At 38.2% G+C, this 26,419-nt stretch overlaps 1 long non-coding RNA gene across 1 annotated transcript in view; it reads right to left on the reverse strand.

Annotated features, from left to right (window-relative positions):
- The window catches only part of LOC104165918, a 97,893-nt gene that overhangs the window by 19,496 nt on the left and 51,978 nt on the right, over positions 1 to 26,419 (reverse strand). The window contains exon 2 of the long non-coding RNA XR_696485.1: positions 17,088 to 17,147. This is a non-coding gene — a long non-coding RNA (uncharacterized LOC104165918). The remainder of the gene's footprint in view (positions 1 to 17,087; positions 17,148 to 26,419) is intronic.

Raw genomic sequence — 26,419 nt, forward strand, 5'->3', positions numbered from 1 at the left:
GGAAACTAAAAGAAAAAGAGATTAACATTGTGTCCTGCCTGCCCGACATTCTTTTCAGCACCTACATGATACAGATGCCACAGAAGACTCACTCTTACTTTGAAGTGCAGGAAAATATATCATGGTAAGAGACTGAGTGTCATTCAAAGCATCCTTTGAAACTTCTTAAAAACTGCAGCTGAGCTTTGTATCTGGAGATGTTTTAATGATTAGTTTATTTTTCTGTACTTTTGAGAGCACAGAAGAGCAAATTATGTGTTTAAAACTCAACATAGTTTGCAGGCTTTAGATATTCAAATACTTCTACTTCTGAAAGTTTATCCTGCTTAAATATATACTTGTAGGGTGTAATCCAAAAGTGGTTGGACATAGATATTGTACATCAAATTCCAAGTCATCAATCAGTTAGTTACATTTTTTTTAAGGCAGGTATTTTAGCGCAGAAGAGAGCTGTTTCCTCAACTTCATATTACAAGAATGGATCACAGAGTTTCTCAAATAATCACATTACAAATGGGACCAAATGTGGAAGCTGCCAGGCCCAAAAGATTATTTTCTCTGGACATTATTAATAATCAAAAACAAGATATCAGAACTGGGATTGCTCACAAGTTGAGAGACAGCACTCATTATAAACCAAATGCTACAATAGTTATATTACTGAAGGAGAAAAAAGTTGAGGAGATTCTATAGTCATTTCATCTTTAATAAGTAATTCATTCACTAGCTTTGTAACACAGAGAAGAGTACTTCTATCCATCAAGTTATTCAATCATATTCATAGCAGATAAAAATTTACAAGCATTAAGTTAGCTACAGTCACCTTATCTCCGAGTAAAAAATTGCATACATATTTGAATACAAAGGAAGCAAACTGGATTTTCGTATTCTTATCAAGATTAATGTAATACTTGAATGCAAATAGGACAGCTAGAGAAGAGTTACAACAGCAACATGTGAAATTTGCCCCCATTTTTAAGTATGATTAAGAAAGCAACACCAGAATTATAAGCAAAAGGGAAAAAAATAAGGTCATCCAAATTAGAATTATGTTTAAAAAAAAAACAAAAACGTACGGCCCTGAATCTGTGGTAGACCTGTGAGGATAGATCACCCACTAGAAGAAGGGGAGTGAAGTGGGATGCCTCAGGCATTTAAGAGCACAGAGTGTAGAAGAGAGTGCAAGAGCAGCAATGTGCCCGCACACATCGTGTTAGAGCTTCAGATGTCTCCAGCTCAAGTGACTAATGTGAATGTGCAGAGAGACAACCACTTCAGGCAGAACTTTTTACTGATTAAGTCACTACTATAAATCTCAATATGTTCCCTGCCATATTGGCAGCCTGTCCCTTTTTTCCTTTTAACTGTGGGCCAGATCCTCAGCTGGTATAAGCTGGCATCGCATTTTGTTGCGTTCAGTGGAGCTAAGCCAATAGATGCCATCTGAGCATCTGATATTATACTTCTGTAGCAGTTAAAAAATGATACAGTGGCACTAATTACTACATAGCCATGTCTTATAACCTCATGGCAGGGGTGGAGAGACTTCTCATTTTTAGTTACCAGTCAACATACAAAGTGGAAGGGTCAATTGGTCATTCCAAGCTCAGTTTGATGGCTGTAAAGTTACTAGTCATTCCAAACACAGGAGAAACCATTTCTCATTTTCCTATGTGATTTAAATACTTAACATTTGTTAACTCAAAGACATGTAGTAGCTTCGCTATGTCCTTAAAGCACCACAAGCTATTGCATCAAAAATGCAATGGATCTGACATGCAGAAGAACAGGCAAACTGGGGCAGGCAAAAATTCGTTTAACTGAGAAGCCCGAGTCCCACTGCCAGCAGTGGATGTTAAGGGAAAGAAGGTAAGTACACTTTCATCTGTAAGCATTCTGCTACAGACTAACAGCACACCAGAGATGCAAACTGAAAAATCCCTCAGGTTACAGCTGCAAGTCACAATATACCTGTACTTTCACTCCTAACTGTTAGGAAGAGCTTTACAGTGATAACAACGTAGCATCACTCTCCACTGCAGGATGCAGAGGAATCAGAAAATGGGAGGCGGTTACCTTTCCAAGAGGGACAGTGGTCGCAGGACTCAGAACATCATCTTAGCCTTTCTGTATTCATGTTTTTGCTTTCTGCTTGGGTTTTGTCATTGTGAGGGTTGTTGGGTTTTTTTGTTTGTTTTTTTTTTTTCTGAAAGGCCACCCTGCCCTGCAGACCTAACTAACTATATTTCAATAGTCAGTTGCAATAGGGTCTTTGGATTTCTGACACCACACGGAGAACCTTGCCCCAGATACAGACATCCTCCAATTTATGATCTTCTAATAGAGAAGGTAGTCAGTTTTTGGTTCAGCATGGGGAGAAATGGAGCACAGGACTCACTATGGACAACTGCACATTGGTTTGGACTGCCTCTTACAAAGACCTGACACTTATAGTTTATACTGTTTGTGTAAAAAGCCCCTATGTTCCATTTCACTGCAGAAGGAAATAATTTTAACAGGAAAATCTTAACACCCAAATGAAACCCTTCTTCTCCAATGCAATAATATTTCCTGCTTTCTACCCAACACAAAAAAGTGTAGGTTGGGACTGCAGAGAACAAGGGTGGGCTCAGACAGTCAGACATCCAGTAGAAGTAATGATCACTTGCATCAACATTTTAGATGCAGCGAAATGTTCATTAACTCAAGTAGGTTATTGAGGGTTATTGTCTGTGTGTTTGAGGGAGGGGTAAATGGGGAGTTATTCTGTGGCGCTGAATCTATCTTGGTCTGACTTCATTTGCATTCCTTGCCCTTCCCAGTATTTCCTCTCATATATAATTATCTTCTCAGCTCCTAAGTTATCTTGTTTCAAGCACTTCATACCCCCTGGACACTCAACACTGAGATCTTACCGAACGTTAAACAAGCAGATTCCCATCTTTTGTCTTTAAATGGGTGAAATAAAAGTACTAACTTATCAGACAAAAAAATACTTATTCTCCACCTATTCATTAGAATTTGCATGTTATAGCAGCATGCATACCCCTAACAAGCTTCCAAATAGGGGATTGCAAGTAATCAGACTCATTCTACAAGTAAATGTAAAATAAATGGCCTTATGTTGGCTGAAGCACATGTCCCAAAATGCAGCTAGTTTGCTATGGATATAATGTAACTACTTGATAACAAGGAAAGACCAAAACATGGGAAGATAAACCCTGGCTTGACTGACTTCAACAGGCTGGTGTAAGGACAGACCACAAAATTCAGGGGTTTAGCCACAAAAGAGCAGAGCTACTGAGAAACAGGAAACAAAGAAAGAAATAAAATAGAGAGAGAAGGAAACATTAGAGAAGACAACACATGGGGAAAGGATAAGAGTAAACAGGAAAATGTAAGGGGATGAATAGAAAACAGGAGAAGCAATGGACACATATTGATTTGTTAAAGCTTTTACAAAATTGACTGCAAGCTTCTCTGCTCAATACATAGTAGTATTTAACATGCCAAAAGACAAGTAACTGAACCTACTTCTAATAACCAGGAAAAGCTGTCCTGTTTTGCGAGAGTTTCTCTAAGTGCCTCTCTTCATCCATACCAAAATGGCAGTCTCCAAACTTCTACCATACTCTTCCTCCATCTGTATTCATAGCTCGACTCGCCTTCTACCTCTCATCAAAACAGTTTGCTGATGAGAGGGAACCATTTTTTTCCCTTGCTCGTCATGGAAAAAGCAGCAACAGCATCTCTCTCAGGCCCCAGCTCAGCAAGGAATTTATATCAGAAGACTGCCAAATTGACCCACTGGATGAGCAAAATTTGCAACCATGACGTAAGGAGTCATGTTAAAGCCAAACTTCCTTGATTCTGTCTGTTTACATACCAGGAAGATGCCAAGATGCCGGTGAAGTGTCCTCAGATTCTTTTTAAAAAATCCCACTGTGATGAAATGTCTTCACAGCCTCACACATTTGTTATTAGGTTCTGATACTACAAATGGAGGAAAATGATGGAAGCTCTACTGCTGTCATTCTAGGGAGTGCTCCACTAGGAACAACTTTGGATGAAGAAAAGAAATACAGACTTCTTCTCAGAGCTGAATGTGGCAGATAAGATCCACACTGCAAAAAGGTTTGAAACCTATTAAACACCCAGCAGAAAATGTAAGAGAGTTTTAAACAGACACATTCTGCCTAACTCAAATAAAATTAAACCAGTTGATTAAGAATACATCTTAAATTCACATGAAGAGTATAATCCATCTTTAGAAGCTTGGCCTCCCATTTTTATATATTAGACTTGGCAGAAATATGCCCACATTCAGTCATTTTGTCTTAGGTCAGTTTTAGGATCCAGCTGTTCTGATATTGATGAAAATGAAAATTTTAATCTTCAAATACTTCATTTAACTATTATATAAGAAATATTACTGCTTAAATGAGATACACCCTTCACAAAAAAATGCTTATAAAAATATCTGCCTTACTTTTTTAAAAAAATCAGATTTTCTGTGTCCAAATTTTTTAACAATTCATAAATGTGTTTAGTCATCCTTACCACAGGGGAAGTAGGGAATTTCTGCCTGAGAGAAATCCTGCAAGTGATAAAGCTTCTAATTTTTACTTCAGTGGAAATTTTGCCTCAGCATGGATTCATAGGGTTTGGCCTATGCTTTGCAGAGATGACTGGGACTCAACTATATTATTATGTAGATAATTGTTTTTCTAGAATTTCAAGTGGACTCTTAGAAGAACTGGAGGGAATGAGTTTGAGAAGAGGTCAAAGAGATTAATTATTATTGTGTCCAGTGGACATAAAATGTCCAGTGGAGACCAGGTGTTTGGGCAGAAAAGGGGAATTAAACCAGTTTATTTTTAGGGAGCTAACATACAAAGTAGAATAATATCTTTCCTCCCCAAAAGCATGGTTGGCATTTATATTCCCATTTCTTATGTAATGGAGCTTTCCTAATATTTATTATTTATCAAAAATACTTGTTTTCAATGTTTCCCTAATAAGCTGATATACCCAATTTCAATTTCTAGTTAGAAAAAGCAAGCAGCTGTTACTAACAGGCCAAATGCTGAAATGCTTGCCCAGGATTTAGAATGCCCACTGTTACAGATGCAATGGGACTAAAACTCCTGGTGACATCCAGCTAATAGGTCTGGGGAAATCCAGCCAGGCACCTTGATAATAAACAGAAACACACAGGCTATGCAGCCTCATAACTTTTACGTCTCAAGTCTGTTTCTTCATTTTCTCTCCACTGACCCTTCTTTCCTTCCCTTCAAAAGATGTGGAAGGGAACCAGGAAAAAGCAACAAGCCCGTAACAGAGTAATTCTAAATCTCCCTGAAGAAGCAGACAGAACAAATGTCTCTTCAAAAGTGAATCCCAGGTGAAAGCTCCTTGCTGCAGTTCTGTAGTCCTAAACAAGAGAAGGGATGCAGATATTATTTATGCTGGAACAACCTAGCCTCTAAGTTTGTATTTACTCCAGTAAATGGTTCTTCCTTCAACCTGTGATTCTGCTAGCTAGCAATAATTTTGGACTGTTGCTCAGAGGACATCTCTTTGCTTTGCTAACTATCTGTTATGAAGTTTATGTCACTGCAGAATTTGGCCATGTAAATCTCGAAAGTAATTTGCAGCTCTGAAACAATTCTGATCTATTTCTTCAAACCCAATGCTGTCAAAACTCAGTGAAACTGTGAAAAGGATATGAAGATAACAACTATAAACACTACAGCTGAGTACACAAAAAGCTGCAGAGAAAGAACAAGGGTTACCAGAGCAGGAAAATACTGTTAATTACTTAGCACTGTTTCTTGAAGCATAATACCAGTACCTGAAAACTACACATTCCTACCTGTACATCACATCAACATTACAGGGGTAAGTCTCTCTAGAAGAAAAGAGAAATCAAAAAGAGAAATGAAACAAACAAAAAAAGGTACTCACTAGGTAGTATCTGCAGATCTTCAACTAGCAACTTCATTTTCCCACTCCTCCTTTCAGCAAAATGCTATAGTACGAGCATTCCAAATATTACATTTCTTCCCTGGTGTGCCCAGTGATGGAAGTTCATAAAAAGTTAAAGGATAATACTCAGTAGAAGCCAATAATAATTGTGTGTTAAAATATCCACGTAGTAAGAATACCGCTGTGATGGTAAATTTCCAACTTGGGTGTTAAATACTAGCGTACTTGGGCTTCTCCTATTCCTTTGGCTTAGGCAATGCCCATTGGAGAGAGAGTCCAGAGGAGGCCACGAAGATGATCCGAGGGCTGGAGCACCTCTCCTATGAAGACAGGCTGAGAGAGCTGGGGTTGTTCAGCCTGGAGAAGAGAAGGTTCTGGGGAGACCTTAGAGCAGCCTTTCAGTACTTACAAGGAGGGCTACAAGAAAGATGGGGACAGCCTCTTTAGCAAGGCCTGTCGTGACAGGACAAGGGGTAATGGTTTTAAACTAAAGGAAGGTAGATTCAGACTAGACACAAGAAAGATTTTTTTCACAATGAGGGTGGTGAAACACTGGAACAGTTTGCTCAGAGGGGTGGTAGATGCCCCATCCCTGGAAACATTCAAAGTCAGGCTGGATGGGGCTCTGAGCAACCTGATCAGTTGAAGATGTGCCTGCTCATTGCAGGTGGTTGAACGAGTTGACCCTTAAAGGTCCCTTCCAACTCAAAGCATTCTATGATTCTGCTCTGCTCAGGAAGCTCAGGATGTCTGTCCTCCCATTATTCTGGTGTGAGCTATCTCGGCAGAAGAGACTTCTATTCTGATAGGACTCAACCAAAAAGTACTCTGGACAGATATACAAGGAAAACAGAAAATACCCCACAAACAGCAATCATATCATTATTATGTATTCAAATGTAAAGTGTTTACAGGATTAAGCAGTAACAGCACTGACATGATAACACATAGTATGGCCTCATCCTGCAAGCCTCTCTCATCTGAATAATCCTAACAAAGTGTGTGCAGTCCCTTGCAGGACCTGTAAAGTGCAGAAAACTAGGAAATTTGGGAGGAAGCAGATCAAAAAGCTGAAGCATATAGCAGTGATGTGACTCACTTAAAATTCTACAGAAAAAAAATAGAAATTCATAAATAAAACTGTTTCTGACTTTTGATCTTGTCTGTGGGACACAGGATCTCTCCCATGAGAATAAATACACTAAAGCAAAAGCAACACCTCCCTTGACATTTTATCATATTTCTATAATTGTCTCAATATACCAGATCAATTGCATTTGAAAATATAGCTATTAAACCATAACTAGACCATCTTTGGAGCCTTTGTTTGTCAATTGCATCAAACAACAATTCTTCTGCAGACAAGAAATCAGACTGTATTTTTACAATAATTGCAAGTCATTTCTAGGAGAAAGAGGTAGCAACAATACCCAAGGAAATAAAATAACACACTTTTGTGCTTTCCCATCAAACCGGATGGTGGTATGGGTTTAAATCAGTCAGAGGCAGCTATGCATGAGAGATTGCACTCTGCAGGCTCTATCAGTCAGAAGTCAAGGATACACGTCCATGATTTATCGTACTTTTCATGGTAATTAGCTAGAGTGCCATTTTGCTTCCAGTAGCATCACTCAACTTTCTTTTTTTAATTTGGTCTTTTTTCCTGCAAATGAATTTACATATTTCTCAGTCTCTCATCCCCTACTATGTTTTATTTATGAATATAGGCCTTCCTGATGGTAACTTTAATGTGAAGAAGGTAGTAATTAGTGTACCTATCTACTAAGTTAATCCCTTTCCCACAATGTCTGCAGAGAAGTTTAAGGTAAGTAACTGCTTACAGTCAATATTAGGTTTAATTATGCTTAATGAGGGTAACTGTCTCTGTTTACTAACTGCACCTAGGTGTGCAGCTCCTATATGAGTTTTTCTCCTAGCCTCATTCCACATTGTTAATAGTGCCACTGTGCAGGGTACGTGTGGTACTTTAATCTGTAAAACTGCTCCAGGAGAGCCAAGCAAGTGAGGCACCTGTTTCAACACAGGTTCAGAGGGAGCAGAATGGCCTTTAAACAATGACAGCTTTGTGTAAGGACAAAGTTTTACTGTCTGGTATTTTAGCATGTGCAGTGCATTAGAGAAAGAGAAAAAAAAAAAATCCAGACATTCCCCAAGCCCCTCTTCTTAAAAAATAATTGAAAATAAAATAAAGCACTTGTCCCCAGTTTGCAGGGATCATCCCCAAGAATGTTTCCTGTAGGAGTTACTACGTTCTTTTAGTTCATTGAAAGCTGTGTTAACAATTAATACCCAGAAGTTAAACAAAAGAATGAAGACTTCTTGACTTACTTGTATTTCACAAGTAGGTATCTTCCACAACTACAAAGAGACAACTGAAAATGACACCAATGTTGTCCTATAACTCTATATTAGTAAAAGGTCAAAAGCAAAACCTCAGATCCAAAACCAATTCTACTTCAACTGCTCTGTTTTTAGCCTCTGTGCAATGTCGTTACTTCAATCTGCATCTTCCTAAAAGGAAGATCTAGATTTCAGCTTACTTCATTACTTTTTACTGTAACATTTTCCTTTGTGATTTCATGTATTATCCTCTTAGGAAATTCATGCGATGGAAAATTTTTTATACATATTTATAACTACCTGAAAAGGTACATGAAAAATGTACCTTCCTAAATCTTTGATTCTCTAGGATGCATGGATTTAGGAGGTTTTGTGTGTGTGCGCGAGAGACTACGTTTGCAGGAGAAGTGCTGAGAAACAGCGCTGTTTGATTGCCAATAAGAAATGGAAGCGGAACATACAGAGAAATGGTTCTGTAAACGGAGAGGTTAGTTAATTTGATTTTTCCAAAGCAGTACTAAGTGAGTTCTGCATCTCGTTCATATCAGAGAAATGTGACGTTTACTCAGACATAGCTTAGGGGGGGTATTTTTTTTGTTTTCTTTTTTGCCCTAGTGAGCACTCTGCATGAGTCCACGTGTTCCCTCCTTATTTTTGCCATTGGCAAGACTTCAAGAAAAAAATCTCTGGTTAGAAAATTGTTCAAAAAAGGGGGAAAACCTTCAGCTAAATCATGCCTTTTGTTTTTAAAAAACATCCAATTATTTGATTGTCAAAGTAGCAGTTACTAAAGTAAGATTTTATATAAAGGATAAACTCGGTAATTCTGGAAGCTAAACCCAGATCAATAAGCTTTGACTGTACAGGTTTCAAAATCTAAGCTCAAGTCTCTTTGTTAAGGCTTTTACGTTTTATTCCTACAATCTGCAAAACTAACCCTAACACCTATATTACTAGATGTTAGGGAAAAGGCTTCTAAAAGAGAAGTGAGATTTTGTAACTGATGTCTTTCTCTCTCAACACTGTGTTCCAAAAAATGTGATCCAAACAAGTAAATATAGGTTTAACCGCTATGTAAAACTGCTAATAGCTACATAACAAGAAAGAAAAGATACCTGCTTTCAAAGTGACAGTATATTCTTCCTTTTGCCATTTAAGACATCAATATTCAGATAAACATTGACTCCATTATCAGATGAAAATTATTTACATGCACATATAATCTTCAGAAAATTGGTGAGGTTTTGTATCCAAGAAGGGAGCAAAAGTAGGAGGGGTCACTTTACATCTTGAATACAAAATCCAGCAGCTAGCTTAATTTAATGACTTAAAATACTACAGAATGACTCTGAGGATCTGGAAAATTTAAACAACTCATGATTTCAAGGATACATTATGGAAAATCTAACCGGAGAATGAAAACAGCACTTAATACAACTAGCCAACATCAGGAAAGGACATATTCAAGTTATTTCTTACCTGCTGCTGCGTTTCAGTTAGTGCCATAAAGAAAGTTTGGGTAACTGAACATTAACCTATTTGACTAAAGCCCAGTCCTAGAGTTAGAGACAACAGGATTACCTGCAGGCCACTGATGTTCAGTGTACATACATGTGTACCTGCCTCCTCAAAAATCCATAGGCAGATCTCCAAACTACAGGAAACAGATCTCCCTGAGAGAAAGATGGATGTGGGCATTACTATGAAAATCTGTGCAACTCTGCTTCCCAGACACCTGGTTGGGAAAAAAAAACCCCACACTTTTCTGAAGAGCCTGGGAGGAAGGTGGGCTTGCTTGCTTGGATCGGTCTGGATAACAACTAGATTTTTCCCATTACAGTGTTGCCTCCACACATCTCTGCTCAGATTCACCAACTACAACGAAGAACCTTGGGGAGGGTATAGATTTTTAAAACTAATTGCAAAATAACCAAAGAAAAGCTATTTCTCAGACATCCAGAGTTTGCTTCAGTAAAAATCATTTTTTTTCCAAGATCTAGGGAGGTTCAGTCACCCCTAAATGAACTGAATCTCTGCTGCAGTACAGTGTCTCAGCAAAGAGAAAGACACTCTCCCTTGATGACCTCTGAAGTAATGATGAGAGTCTCCAGTCTGGGTGGAGGAGATTACCTGAGAGACATACAGTTTGGTGGCCTCCAGAACCTCAAGGGGGCTTAAAGCTTATATTGAAATGGTTCATTTCATGTTTATATCTGAGCCAAGCAGGTGGGACTGGAACGTTGTCTTTCAGCCACATATCAATCAAACTGTTAGAACATAACTTACAAGGGTACTCTTAGACACAGATACTGAGATCTTGGGGCAATCCCACCTCAGAAAGAACATCTAAATGTGCCTATAAACATTATCGTAAAGACATTTTAATTCAGAGGAAGGAAAAAGTTTCTAATCAAAGTTCTGCAAATGACTATAATTCAGATTATTTTAAAAAAAACCAAAGGAAAATTCCTTATGCAATTAAAATGCTCTATGAGTGACTAAGTAGTAACATTTCTTGCTTCTTTATGTTTTCTTCAATATTGATTTCTTGCCAGAAAGAATACAAGTTTTTAGCTGCTTGTCTCTCAGAAGAGCCTCTACCTACTTTTGTGAATTCTCTCTGCCATCCTTAAGATATGCCTTCTGAAGGCAAAGAGACTTGTTTAATCCCCAAAGTCCTATTAATACCAGTAAGAACGATACAAGTTTGATTCGAAGCAACTAAATGGAATGGCTAAAATGGCCTCAAAGCCGTTTTTCAGAGTCAGAATGGTCTACCTCATCTACTTGGCCCTAAAATGTGCTGCTGCCAGGTAAATGGCCTAGCTCACACTACCGCTGACTTCTTGCTATCTCTTATTTTGTTGTCTGCTATTTTATTTGCTGGTAGAGGAAGAAGAGGGGGTTGGTCTTTCAGTGACCCACATTGCTGATAACACTGAGTTATGCAGTAACACCACTCTGCTAATCATACTACTACATAACAACGTTGGTTTTGACTGGAAGGTTTACAAAATTAACAAGGCACATGGAAGGTGTACAGCAGCATCACCACAATGTCACCATACAAATGTCTGATTCAGCTCTAACAGGAAAACAGACATCCATCTATAGAAAGAGGGGACATGGAAAGAGGGAGATACCAAGACAGAGAGGGAGCAAGAAACAGAGCAATACAGAAAGAGATAACAGGAGAGAAATAAAAGGAGGGCAAGAAGAAGGGAGGGAGAGAGGGAGGGGAAAAGGATTTCAGAGTACTACTCAGTGAAAGATGTATCTATTGAACTTCATGGAACACAACAATGTTTTCAAGTTAAAATCTTGTACCACCAGATGGAGGATTTAACCCTTCCTTTTACAGTTAGTCCCTTGTCAACCCAAGTTCTACTTCTATGGAAAACCATGGAAGCCAAGTGCCTATTGTGTTAAAAAAAGACAACAGAAGAGAAATCTGACTGGGGGAGCAAAAAAAAAAAATCACTGTCCTGAGCTATCCACTGAAGAAAATTAACTTTCTCAAAACTAACAGCAGAGATATTAAAGATCAGTACTTTAATCTGTCTGGCCACCTGACTGTTGACATCTGGACAGCAAAATTGCTATTTATTCTTTCCAATGAAGGTAAACTGATTCACTGGCACAGAAGAAAGAATTTAATACCAAATTTTGTTCCATGTGGCAAAAATGCCAAGTGTCACCTGCGCCACATCCTCCAGATGTTACAACATGATCTGCACTTAAGGTGAAATAGAAAATCAGAAATGACTGAAAGAAAAGTTTCTTCTTGGCTTCCACCCTGGCAATCAATACAGCTACATACACCTGAGCAAAAACCATGGTGATTAAATACCTTCTTCTGAATCTCAAAAGACTTCACTGACATCTATTCCTTGCCCATACTTTTTCACTCCCAGTGGACAGGGATGTTGTCTTTTTCATAAAGGAGGTGTCAGATCATGGCCCCTGGCAAATCAACATGAATCTCTGGCCACACGATTCAAACGTGCCCTAAGAAACAGAACTTTAGCATCTGAAACTCCACTCTTAAAGTGCTGAATGAGGAAACCTGTGGTGCCAGTGTGTTGATTAAAGAGACCAATACCTTCACATTCATTTTCAAAAATGATAAAGGAGGGAGAGTGAAACATTACCTCTCCCACTTTTACCTTTTATAAAGAAAAATAGGCACACTGGCCTTGCATTGTTAGTTTTACTAGAATATCTGCTGAACAACATAATGCATATGCATGCAGGTAAACATAACCACATATGCACGCACAATACTGAACTTTGTGTTGGCAGCCAGACTGTGGTAACCCACGTCCCCTGGGCACCAAACAGCTATGAAGGAACAGCAAAAAGTTAGTGTAATGATTAACTAGCCCAGTGGGCTATTATTCATGACAAGTAGAACAGCAGCACTGCAGGCTGCGATGCTGGTTGCCTCTCCCTCTGGAATGCTGCTGGATGCCTGGAATCAAACTCAGCACAGAAAAACCAGCAAATGTAATGTCAACATAAGAAAGAAGCTGAATTTCCCCTTTTGGAGTTTGCACGTACGGAAGACACGGGCAGAAGCAGAGATTTTTTGTTAAGCTTGATGTTGAAAGAATATGACAGATTCCAGTATCACCACTTATCAAATATGTATGCATAGGTTTTGGTAAAATTAATAAGGTTATAGGCAATTATTCCCTATACAGTAGCAAGCAAAGAACGCTAATGGCAACTGGCAAGCATCAATGTTGATAGCTGCAGCCATGGTGTTAGTACTGGAGCAGATGGTTAAAGTGCATCCATTTAGGTGAAAGACTAAACTATGAGTATCTCCATAGCCAATCAGGGAAAAATCAAAGTCACCATGGCTGTTCCCCCTACTTTGGTGCTTTTACCTTGCAGTCCCCAGCAAGCTCCAGAAATTCTTTCAAAATTCTTTCAAATCTTTCAAATTCTTTTAAAGCAGTTCACTAAGATGAACATATCACAACACCCACTGTTTTTCTCTCAGTTCTACCTCATTCAGCATTTTGCAATAAGCCATACACTACTGCCTGGACTTCAACTTGAAAAACAAAATTCCATCTGATTTTTTCTAGCTTTCAATGATTTAGCTTCATCAGCCATGGCAGAAATGACAATCAAAGATGCAGGGTTGGTTTTTTTTTTATTTTCCAACAAAAGCATTCGGTGCTTATTTAAGAAGACCTTGAAAGAAACTATTTGGCAAAAAAAAGCAAACTCTTTCCTTCAATAAACTCACTCTCCCTCTGAAAGGCTTTCCTCTCTGTGTGGATTATTCATTTACTTTAATTATTTTGAAGTGCTTCTGTTTGAGTGGGTAGGAGTTAAGTATCCACAACACCAAAGTAGGTCCTAGAATTAGTTGTTGTAAACAAAACATCCTGCAGTCGCCTAAATCTGCACAAGTAGCAAGCCTTGAGTATTTTGGAAGTCCTTTTCCACAAAGAGTACTTCTGGGGACCCTGAAAGCTATGTGACTCGGGTCCATGAGCATGTATTATGGGACTTACATTGTATGGACAGGTCATATCTTTCTAATTATGAACACATATAAATCCTTTTTCTCATTTTGTAGGAAAACAAAAATGTTGCTCTTATTTAAATGTGGAAAGCGAAATCCCACCCGGAATAGGCTGGTACCAACTAAAGCAACTGACCAGAAATTTTAATCTGTCACACAGGAGGATTTATTAGGACACATAGACCAAGTGATATAAGAAAATGCAGAGAGCCAGAACAACATATACCACTAGGAATGTAATCAAACCCAAATAACAATCTTTCATAATCTCTGTAATCACAGCTCTCTCTCTCAGATACACACATATGCTCATGCACAGGTACAGGAATACTTAAGTTGTTACCCTTTGTTAAATGTTTTCAGCCCAGACACCTTTCTGGTTAATAGGTACAAACACTAAAAACAACAACAAGAAGAAAACAAGCAAAAAAGGCCCTAGGAAAACTTCAGATGGAAGAGTTTGAACATAGTTGTGTGCACACATTCACAGAAAGAAGACATGGAACCGAATATGGGGAAAATACATGGGATTATCTCTTTATAGGCAGTGGGCACTGACTTGAACAAGGATTCAAAAAATAAACACATCTAATGTTTAAATCCCAAGCTGTGTTTTCAGTGACACCCCTTCTCCCATGACTGTATGTATACTCAAAACCAAAGCCACAGCACCTAAACATCCACAGCCTTGAGGAATTTCAGTTTTCATTCTCAAGAAAAAGCTATCATCCAAACTTTCCGCTGTATGCACAGGCTTCTACTACCACATTCTGATTTAAGGACACAAATGCAATAAAACTAAAACCAAAGAGAGAGAAACCAGTTGAAATGAAGAGTTTGCACTACACATTCCTTCACAGATATGGAAGGTGTGATGTAGACATCTGGAAAACCAGAAGATATCTTCTCTGGTAAATCTCATTTTGTAAGTCTTCCCACTTTCAATTTGCATTCCTGTGCTTTGTGCATACTTCCATATAAATTTATAGCTCCTCTGCACTGTTGCCCATAGTTACACCCAGTATTTACAGGTAAGCCTGCAACCCTGTTCCTCCATAGACGCAAACAAGAAAGGAAGGAAAACAGTATGAAGGAAAGTAGGAAAACAATTCTGCACTTACTCGTCCGTAGTTGGTTGTTGTACCTTAGGAATAGTTGCTTTAAAATACACGTTGTTGTTGAGGTTTGATTTAAAAATCTCTGTCAGTTTTGACATTCAGGTGAAAGTATTTCTGCTGGCTCCAGAACAATTTGCATATCTTATCACTGCATAAAATGTCTGAGGTGTGCACCAATCTGATGAAATTATAAACAAGAGTCCACACAAGCACACACGCCTTCCTGTTTGATTTCTGTCCTGTTCACTCCTCTATAATAAATTATATGATCATCTCATTCTAGCTGGAGATTTAACTGTGCATGTAAAAAGGAAAATGATAGCAGCCTATTCTTTTTCACACTTTACAGCTGAGAACCTGACAAAATTGTGGATTTGGGGAACAAGCAGGAAAGCTTATTTTGTTACCACCTACCTCCTCGTTAATTGCCATAAAATTGGAGGAAAATCCCATGTATTTATGTATTTTTTAAAATAATTTCCCACACTGAAAATAAATAAATAAATGAAACTACACCTCTTTTACTACAAAGACTAATATATATGCTTAACTTTATGTCCTGCAATTAATCTCATCTACTTCAACAGGATTACTCACAATGCTGTAAGTGAAATACCTGTGTAATTCCTAGCAGAATCATGGCCTGAATTGCCAACAACATTACATGGCACAATTAAATGCCTAGGCCTAGAATGGCTCTTCAGAAAGATGAGAAAAAAACACTTTAGGCATAATAAGTAACAAAATCTACTTCAGTGAGTGGCTATGGGAGAAACAGTATTGAGGAAGTCACCTTTCCTTGGGAAATTCACCTGTCACCAAATCCTTCCAGTAATTCACTTTCTTCCTCTACCAGTTATCACCTTCACTTGCCACTCCTTTCTCACTCATCAAATACCATTCTCCCTCTCCACTCTTCCTTCTGCTGCTGCTATGTGACGAAGGAAACAGGAGATGCATCTTTCTCCTTCTTATGCTTTTGTGCAGTGAAGTAGGATGAGAGCACAGTCTGGCCCTTATATTAACTAGCATAGTAATAAACAGCTCGCATGCTAATTAACAGAGCTGGGTGCACAACTAAATGGCTTCACCAACTTTGCTTCTTAACCTGTTGCTGAACTGTTCACATGCTAGTGTCTCACGGAAAATTACTTACCCAGTAAACTCTATGGACAATCCTTAACTTATTACTGGAGTTTGTTACAAGAAGCTGCTGATCAAAACGTATACAAATTGGATACCTAAATTGCCTAGCTCTGTCTCCTGATGAGCAGCTTACCATCTGGTTTCTTCTGCAAATACTCATCAATGCTATATTAGAAGTTACACTCTGTACATTATCTACTTTTTGAGTAAAATCCACTGCTTTCACAAACACTTCCACTTGTAAATTAACTTGGTCAGAAATATTAACTAATATGTCAGGAAAACAAAGTCAATTCCTTAAAAGTTCAAATGACTATTTGTCACAAACATCTCACCTTCACTAATGAACTGCAAAAATGAATGATAGAAAATGCAAAACTGTATTATGTTTAGCAGTTAACATTTTAATAAGGAGGAGATTAGCAATTTTTAATACCTCCAGTGCTTTGTTATATACAGTAGCACAATAACTGAATATTTTAATTGCTAATTATTTAGACCTCATTCAGTTCTCACTCAGGCAAAACTCCCATTGAGGGACTCTTGCCTGAGAAAAGAGCTACAGGATTTGTTTTACTGTAATTTGAAAAAACTTTATATATCATAAAAACTATCAAGTTATAGTGAGACAAAAATCATTAAATCCTTAGCAATATTAAACCCTACTGAAAGTCCCACTGACTCTTAACGCCAATGTTTTCATATTAAGTAAAATAGATAATTGCAGTTTACCAGTTGTAACTTACCTGTATAATTTATGCCCAGATATGCTGGTGCTCTTAAAGAGGTCTAATAACGTTTTGAGCCTTCTTACCACATCCCTGCTTTTCTCCTGTGGGAAATCTCAGTTCAAATGTGATAGGGAAATAGCATTTCCAAACAATTACGATATCAACACCTTTAGAAACCCCAAAACTCGCATTTGGTTTTACCTTTTGACTTCGGACTCCAAAAGGGTTAAGAGCAGCTCTCAACACTTCTTTCTTATGCTGCTGTAAAGAAAAGAAATGCTTATGTTTAGGGATTTGCACACACATCACCTTGAGTTTTCATAACAGTCAAAGAGCTAAGTTCAGTGGGGGAAGTGGGTGGAACGCTGTATATACATAAACATACAGCTATCTGAAGGAAGACAAAACAAAGTCCTACATATTCACATTTAGTACCCAGGTGACGAACAAATAAGCTAAATGTGCTAGTATCCGAAATGTCATGTCCTACACATCCTTCAGAGAGAAAAGTTACACAGCTGAACACCAAATTAATAGGGAGCGATTTCTAAGACTCCGTGCTTAAAAAAAAAACAACCACCAAATGCTCATTTTTTCCATTAAGTGTAGTTTCATTCCTGTTAGAGATAAAAACAAATGGGTATCACAACTAAAGTTTTGCCACTTATGTTTGCCACTCAAATGCATTTGTGGAAAAAGTTACAGGTAAGTACTCTGACAGGTCAAGAGTTTGAAGAGGTTCTTTTTTTTTTTTTGAATGAAAATTTGTGTATGAAGTCTTTGCGTCTTTCAACTATAAATGGTCTGAGTGACTAAAATGTTCAGAAAACCTCTCTACAGGCTGCATTTTGAAAAAAGCACTAAAAGCAGACTTAGTACCATATACCACTAATTACCAAAATGTTCAGAATTGGCTACCAAACAGCTGAGGAAAGAGTTAGTATTTTGGAATTGTGAAAATAAGACTTGGGCACGCTCCTTCAATCAGTTCAGAATATGGTTTAGGGACGTGATTGGCACAATTTCCAATTCCCGTTATTTATTAGAGGTTCATTTAGGTTACAGTGCCCAAATCCACTCCAGCCAGGCTTCTTACTTCCTCACCGGAGCAGCAAGATTCCTTCATTGCCCTCAAGTGCTGACTTTCCACCTGAGAACCTGTGTCCAAAGCTAATACCGGCTCGAGTATGGCAGGACTGGACTAACTAAGCCTGCTGGTATTCTTTAATCCTTCACTGGTGAGGAGTTTTCAAAGCTAGCCACAAAGACATTTTAATCACTGAGATTACAGGTAATCTGTAAGAACAGATTGCTTAACAGAAAAGAACTGGTCTTTGGAGAGCCCTTACTTATTTAGAAAGAAAGGACACAAAGTGTTGCTTTCAGGCTCTGCATTTCCAAGCCTGACTTCCCACCAGCTCCTGGCTACTACAGGGATCCTTCTGTTGCTTCCTCAGAGACACGCTCACAGTTTTTCAGATCTGCAGCCTTCCCCTTGTTTTCTGGGTGCTTTCTACCTCTGATCATCACAATCAAACGATGCCCCAGCTTCAGCATTTGTGGAAATTTCCTATGGCGATCCCCCAGCCTACATGGGTCATTCCTGAGTGTACGCAGCATAGTCTGTTCGATGGTGGCTTCCACTGTTTTCAGGGAAGAAGGTTTATTTTGCTTGAACTAAGGCTGTGTAGCATGTGCTTCAGCTTTCATAAGGTCTACAGTTGTCTGAATAGACACGCTGGATGGCAGCTGTTAGCACTTTCCAACATTACACAACCATGGTCTGGAATAGTCTGTCAGTTCTGCTTACACAATGAATAAAGCAAAACAGAAGGCCTAAAATATTGAGTAATGAGGATAGGATTTTGACCTTTAAATGCTGTTAGATGTATTGCATGAGGATATGTTTGATTTAAGTGATACTATTAGGTATGAAACTGTGCTGTTTGCCTAATGTCTAACTGATCTAACATCTGAACCACTCTGTACTTGCTGGCACACTGTGTGCTGCCACGAGAGAGGGCTCTGCTGAGGGAGCCCGGTAAGAGCAGGCGGCGCTGGGGAACCTGGAAGAGACGAAAAGCGGGAAAAAGCATGGGAAAAACTGATCACAAGGTGAAAGAAAATATTTTCTATTTTAAACCCACTGATCAGGCAGACCCATGGCGGTACTTAGGCATTATCTCCCCAAGCTCTGCAAAGGATTAAATCCAAGTCAAAAATCTCAGTTTCCCTTCTCTAGCCCACTGGCATTTGAAATTTTGTACAACTACCCAGGATGTACACAGCTATCCTTTTGTCAGTTGTGATTCTTACTAGAAAGTGCTATCCAAAAGTCTGTATAACTGTTACGGTTAATTTTCTTTATTTTCACAATCATTAATCGAATCTTTCCAAACATTTGAATGCCTGAGTTTAATTAGTGGCAACAATTCTGCCATGTAGTTTTTAAAACTATTTTTATATGCGACTTAAATTAACCGAGCCTTATACTTCAGATGGTCATTTGTTGGACCAAGACAGCTACTAGAGAGTACCATATCCAAAATACATTTTGCTTTCAATTCCAACCTCCATTTTTACATTTAATTGTTTCACTTCGACCAAGAGCTTATTCCTGATTCATATGATACAATATCAAGTAATACCCTGGAAATCTGATGCATTCATATGACGTCAATGAACTGAAAAACTATGCATGTAGCTCAGGAAACTGCTTTTGGTCCACTTGAAAGCTAAATCCCATGTACTAAGCAAAAGCAAATACTTTACTGCATAGGCTGACAATAGGTTTACTGACCTCAAAGTTACAAAATATACCACAATACTCAGAGAGTCTTCAGATAGATCATGGTAATTTCCCAGAAAAATTTGCTTTCAAGTATATGAGGTACACTTATTAACTCTGCTTTTTGAAATATCTAACCAGAACGAGATCTACCACAAAAATAAGAAATCTAGAAATAGATAACTTAAACAGTCCTAAATTAAAAATGCCTCTTCTGCTATGCCAGTTGCTTGTACAGTAACAACAGCATACTATACTGCTGTTCAAAGGCAAACTAGAAAGAATTATACATACTTGTTCGTTTCCTTATGTTAATGCCTTATAAGCTGTATGGCCCTTTGACATTTGCTACTAATGAAAAAAAATCCTATTCAGTGAACTATCGTCAGATTAAGTGAAACTGAGATAAAAACATTCCTTTCAAGAGTATGTAAAGAACGTGTCAATTTTATTTACATTTTCTCTCAAGGATATGGAGATTTTACCAAGGGGGGAGCAAATGTTATAGGATGATAACTGTGAGGATATTCTCTTTTTAAGACTCTGTATTCAAAAAACAAAATGCAAAGAACAAGATAAATTATATTAGCATTGCTCCAGTTCAATTCCTTCCAAACACAGCCATCATACATACAAACTAAACTCCAGTAGCAAGTGGATGAAAGGAATCACTATTGATTAATACTAAGAATATAGGAGCCAAAAGGGTTTCAGACAATGATTCACTGTGAGGCTACCAGTAAATCTCTACATCTCTTTTGAGATTCAGTCAACCTGGCACAAACATTGGTTAAAGTATGTCCTTAGCAAAACGGACAATGCATCATAGCTATGCTCTTTTTAAAAAAGACTTGTGTGTGAATTTAATGCTTATGGAAAAGTCTAATCTGGCAGGCTTAGAGATTGAAATCCCCTCATTTCCAGGACAGTACTTCTAGCAGCAGAACAGATTGACTCACACAGGCTCACCACTACCCCTCAGCCTTGAACTGAGGGACCATGTGGATTGCTCAGATTTTGTGTCTGGTTCAACCTCTTTCTTTGGTCTTACAACTGCAGACCAATTACTATTGACTGTAGTAATGGTTTTGGTGATACGAACTTCTGTTCACTGAGAACTAGATCTGAGATCTCCTTAACCTGTTTCAAGAGACAAGCTTGTCTGTCTGGGGGGAAAAAAAAGGAGTAATGCAAATGACTAGCATTAAACTCCATGATAAAAAGAGATTCCGGAGAATTTCTGAAGACTGCCCAAAGCAGACCACTGACCTGGCCTGCAAGTATAAGAGAATAAAGTGGTTGAGAATAAACTGAATTGGCTTTTTTGCAGGAAAGGAAGCTTCATACATGTAGGGAAGAAACAACAGTGTGACAGTACCATTCTTAATGCATGAAAAAGTGTTTCAGAAAACAATTTAAGTTCCCTGTGCACTTCTAAATTCTATTTGAAAAGGACTATCTGCCTATATTTATCTCCATGGAAGACTTGGATTAACTGTCTAGGCCCAGCACAAAATGACCTTTGAAGGCAACAGTCACATGATGGAGAAAGGGAAACATCTGTAACACTATCTACCAGGTTAAACTCCTCTTAACTTCATGTACCATTACTTTACTTAAGAAATCATCACCTTGAACATGAGAAGCAAATGGCATTTTTAATATTAGGGCTACTAGCAACTAGCCTGTGTATTTCTTCAGAAGGAAATACCAATGCAGACAGTGAATTAAAACATGCCGTGGTAACAGATGAAGACTTCAACTGTCAACAAATTCAGGCTATTAATTCTCACATAAACACTCTTTTTAAATCTTTGATTTATAATATACAGTCCAAAGATCACTCTCACATTTCAGCAGTTTTTGTCTTTTAATGCCAATCATTTCACTGACTTTTCTCACTACCCTGTGCTCTCTCCCCCCTTTGGAAAAGGTGAGTGAAAATATCAAATGATATCTTACTCTGCCAAGACCACAGGAACAGTTCAAACATTCAAAAGAATTAGGCAATGACTTTGCTAAAGGCAGGGAGGGAATGTGATTAGCAGTGGGGTGGATCACTGCCTGGCAGAGGAGAGAAAAAACCAACCCAAAATCTCTTCTCAGTTTCAATCTATGCTCAGGTCCAGACTATGTAAACAGAAACCGAAAATTACTGGATGGAAAACACAGAATTATTTTGCTGCTCATCACGTTCTTTTCTCAAGTGACAGATACTGAGATTCAAGGGGAACCTGGGAAACTATTTGCCTGTTCATTGCCACCAAAAGCAAAGATGCCCTGATTGATCCCCTTGGTCTAAAATATCACCTGCTGCAAGGTGCAGTGCCACAACGGATGGATCTAAATGCGTCTGAGAGAGCAGCTCACGTTCCTCAAACGACAAAGAAGATTTCAGACTTTATAGCCATCAGCTTACAACCTTTCACCAGACTGTAACTCACTCGTACAACAAGAAAACAGATCTATCATGTGTCTGTTACCTGATTTTTTCCTTCAAATTTCTGTTCTAATTCTGAAATAGAACAAGGCTGAAACTTTCCTTTGACTGAGATGAACCAAATGTCACCTCATAACAAAGACAGACTCCTCTATCCCTGGTCACTGTAATCAGAAAGCAGGAATCAAAGGTGCTGTTTTGTCCAAAAAATCATTATCGTCTTTAAAATTTAATTCCCTCAAAGCACTAGAGACTAGTCTGGGGGAACGCAGAAGGGAAGTGAGAGATGACAATTCTCCATTCTCCCCAGAGACTATGCGTCCCTCCAGATTTTGCTTGCTGTGCAGTTCTTAACTCCTTGATGCCTTTACACTCGTGATCTCTTCCTTGGCAGAACCTTCTTTAAATTAAAAAATCAGAACAAGAGCCAAGTAAATAAAAATAAATAAATAAAGCTCAACATCTATAAAAAGTACACTGACTAACCTGCTTAATTATTAACAGGTAAACACAACAAATTCTGAATTATTTACTTAAACTTTTTCAGCTACAAACCTCAGACTTTTAGAGCATGAAATACATGCTTTATTTTAGGGCACAAACCAGGTATTTTCTAAGGCTGTGGACTTTTTTGTTGGAGGTGGGGCTGTTTTGAAGAATACACATTTTTTATTAACCCCAAAATACCTTCCTCTCACTGAACCCTGGTGGAATTTTGAATACAGAAACAAAAGTTTTAGTATAAAGATCCTGTATTCATGTGTTTGCTAGTGAATGAGCCAGCTGTTTCAGACTGCAACTAAGCAAAAATGAGATTCCTGTGAGGCATATGCACCCTCTCCTGTTTCTGTACAACCGCTAGGAAGACACAAGATTCAGAGGGAGAACCTGGTGAAGGCTCCAGACAGAAATTCTACAATGCAGGACAAAACAGCCCCAGGTACAATCCCATTTTCTTTACTGAATAAAGCTACCCTGCTGAAGTAAACCTCGTCTGTGCCACAAATAAACAAAAGGTCAACATCACTGGTCCCTGATGATCCGATGAGATGCTGCTCTAGGCCTGACTTCCAGCTGAGTCCATCTTTATGTTCTCCCTCCTTCTGACACATCGTTTTGCCCAAACCAGTGCTGATCTGACAAAGCCTTCCCCAGTGATATGCTGAAAACGAGAGAAGCTCAAGTTCCTTGCTGGATAAAATAGTGCCATTTCTATACCTACTGAAGTTGGCACATACCCTTTGAAGTCTCCAGCATTCCATAGCGTAAAACAATACCATCTCCTCCTCAGTAACCTCAGGCCATCATACAGTCATTACCATCCAGAAAAAAAGTTACATCATCATTATTATCATCACAGAAGAAACGTGGTTGTGAATCTCAGACAATTTTTCTTAACTAGCTTTTCTTTGGAAACTATTCTATAACATTACTTTTGATGCCCTGGATTAATAAAGACATATGCATATATGCTTGAAGCTGTGCATACAAGACATGCCACTAAAAATCTATTCTAAAGTTTCACATGCAAGCAGAAGTCTTCACAAAAGCATTATGATAATATTTAACAAGGTATTCTCATACTGCTATTCCCTCATCATTGCTACAAACGCGTACAAATATGACATCTGATAACACACTTATTAATCTACTCTTAATTGCTATAATGGTCCAATTTATAATTTGGGGTTTTTTTTTCCTGGTTTTAGATCTTAACAATTTTGTCAATATTTATGTACTATACTTTTTTTTTGCCTATCGAAGCCTTCCAAAGGTGCAATTCAGGAGATGAGACAGTTAATCACAGAGCCAGCTTAGCCTCTAATTTAGGTGGCCTACTTATGTTAGCAACATTTTATTAGCACGTTATGCTGTATATTTAATATTTAGTACACTGTGTGAAAATGGTTTACTGTGTACTGCTCACATAAATGACTTACAAATTCTGTTTGACACATAGAGAACAATGTGTAAGTAATACATGTATTTCTAAGTATAGCTAATGCTACAGAAAATAAGGATAAACAGAAGACACGTAGAGAAAACACTAAAATGTATCTGATGACGGAGTTAAAGGCTAGCTTATAAATATTTTGGTAGACCAAAGACACAGAATTAGGGATAAATGCACAATGCCCATTCCTCGTTTTAACTTTAGATTTCAGATCTTCCTCTGGAAGCCTCAGCAGACATCCAGCTGAAGGAAAAGGCGACTTTCTTAACTGCAGAAGTCTCACAGTGGAGACCTCTGCAACAAAGCATACAGCAAATCCCCCCAAAACCTTTTGTATTTTCCCAGACCCAAAAGACCAAGTAGGATCTTTCTTTGAGTTTAGGAGTGCTTTCAGGACATTTTTCATGAGGCAGGTAAGTTGGCTATGTCCTCATGAATTATGCAGCCTTTCCAGCGTGTACTTACTCAATGCTAGCTGGAAGCCCCAGGGAAGGATGCCCAGTGCATATCAGCAGCAGGCAGTACCAGAGGAGAATCGCTCAGCCAAATCAGATCCAAGTTTTCCTGGAAGAGCTGGTGAGCAGCTCTGAGCCGGCATCCCTGTTATCTAGCTACAGCTATAGCCATTTTGGTCGTACCGATGTTCAGAAATTACAACTGGAAAGGAGATCGTGACTTTAGCCCCTGTTTTTCATGCTCCTCCTACTTATAAAGTGAATCAAAGCTACACCAGCAGGCACTTGTAAGGGCCAGATAAGGGAAATTCCTTCAGCCTCACCTGAATTAAGCCTACATGAAAAGATCCATACGCAGTCCTGGTGCAACTCTTACTACCTTTGAAAGGGCAGAAGAAAGGATTTAGCCTATTTGCTTCAGCCAGATCCTTCTTTTTCAAATTATGTCAGCCACTTTAGGTACAGGTGGGTCTTTTTACCACATAACCTTGAAACAAGTAGGTATAGTAACATTTCCTGGGGGGTGAAAAAGGCTTATACCTTAAACCTTAGCTCTAGCTCTTGGTCTCTAACAAGTGAATCATTCACATTTATCAGAAATACTTTTTTCTGAGATCATCTGACAGGTGAATATATCAGCACGAAGGAAGGATGATAACCACCCAGGACAAGTTGTCTCCAGTTGCCTCTGAAGCTTGCAATACCCCAGTTAAGAAGGAAAAGTCCATCAAAAGGCAAGAAAACTTGTTTGTAATCAATATGGTTTCACTTTTTATGTTTCTTCTACTGTGTAATTTGTCAATATATCTATAAAACCTTTTATAATGGGGTAGCTAAGACAGATGGTAAGACTCTGGTAAATACCAAACTTATTTTCTGCAAAAATATATGATCACAGTAAAAGCATTTTTTTCTGCTGGTGAAGTACTTTCAGTTTTATTACAAAGGACCCTTACTGTTTATTACAATTCCTGACAAAATATCAGTTCCAAAGCTTTTTTCAGTATCTTCAGGTGACATTTGTCAAGTGACATTCAAAACCATTTTCATTTTGAAAAACAAAACCAAAATTGAGTCTATTTCACATTCTTTTTATTCTTGTACTTTATTGAATTTTTCAAATTTTTTCCAATCCATATACAACACTTACATGGCATACCCTAAAAAGCCTCACAACAGAGAAATTTAGTTCACATTTCCTCTAGGAAAAAACCCACAAAACAAAACAATCTACAAAACCGCTTAGAAAATAGATCTTTCCCCATGTATACCCAGTGGGGAACATTAAAAATTCAACATTTGCCACTTTGCAATGACTTCTGGACACAAAACAGTTCCTTCATGCTGCAATGGGTTCCTCTAGTCTAAACATAAGGGGAACTAGAAGAAAAGTACACACTTGAAACAGTACTAAATATGACACCGAAAATATATCTCTGATCCTCGCATCACTTTACTTTTCTCTTATTTTTTCCTATAATTTCTAGCATTCATTACATATACAGTATTTATTTTTTATAATGATTAATATGTAAAAATCGGTACATAGAAACCACGTAACAAGAATGGGTCTAATCAAAAATTAATATTATTACAAAAATAACTATTATATTAATCAACAGGAAGACTGAGATATTCAGATCAGTAGGACATTTTTAGTTCTAACATTCATCCCGCTTTAAGAACATGAGGACAGCTGATTTAGTAAAAACCTTAGCTGAGATACATTGATATATAGTATTTGGATTAAAACCATGTTGGGAGCTCTACTGCCAGCTAGCAGATAGCTCCATTACAAGAACACCTCATATTTTATAGAGCAAATACAAAGTTTGTACAGATTAAGATCCGAAGGAAACAATTCAAAAGGGACTCTACATTTTTAGCTGAAAATTC

The sequence above is a fragment of the Cariama cristata genome, unplaced genomic scaffold (genome assembly GCF_000690535.1).
Source record: "Cariama cristata isolate BGI_N322 unplaced genomic scaffold, ASM69053v1 scaffold8130, whole genome shotgun sequence".
In the NCBI taxonomy this organism is placed as follows: domain Eukaryota; kingdom Metazoa; phylum Chordata; class Aves; order Cariamiformes; family Cariamidae; genus Cariama; species Cariama cristata.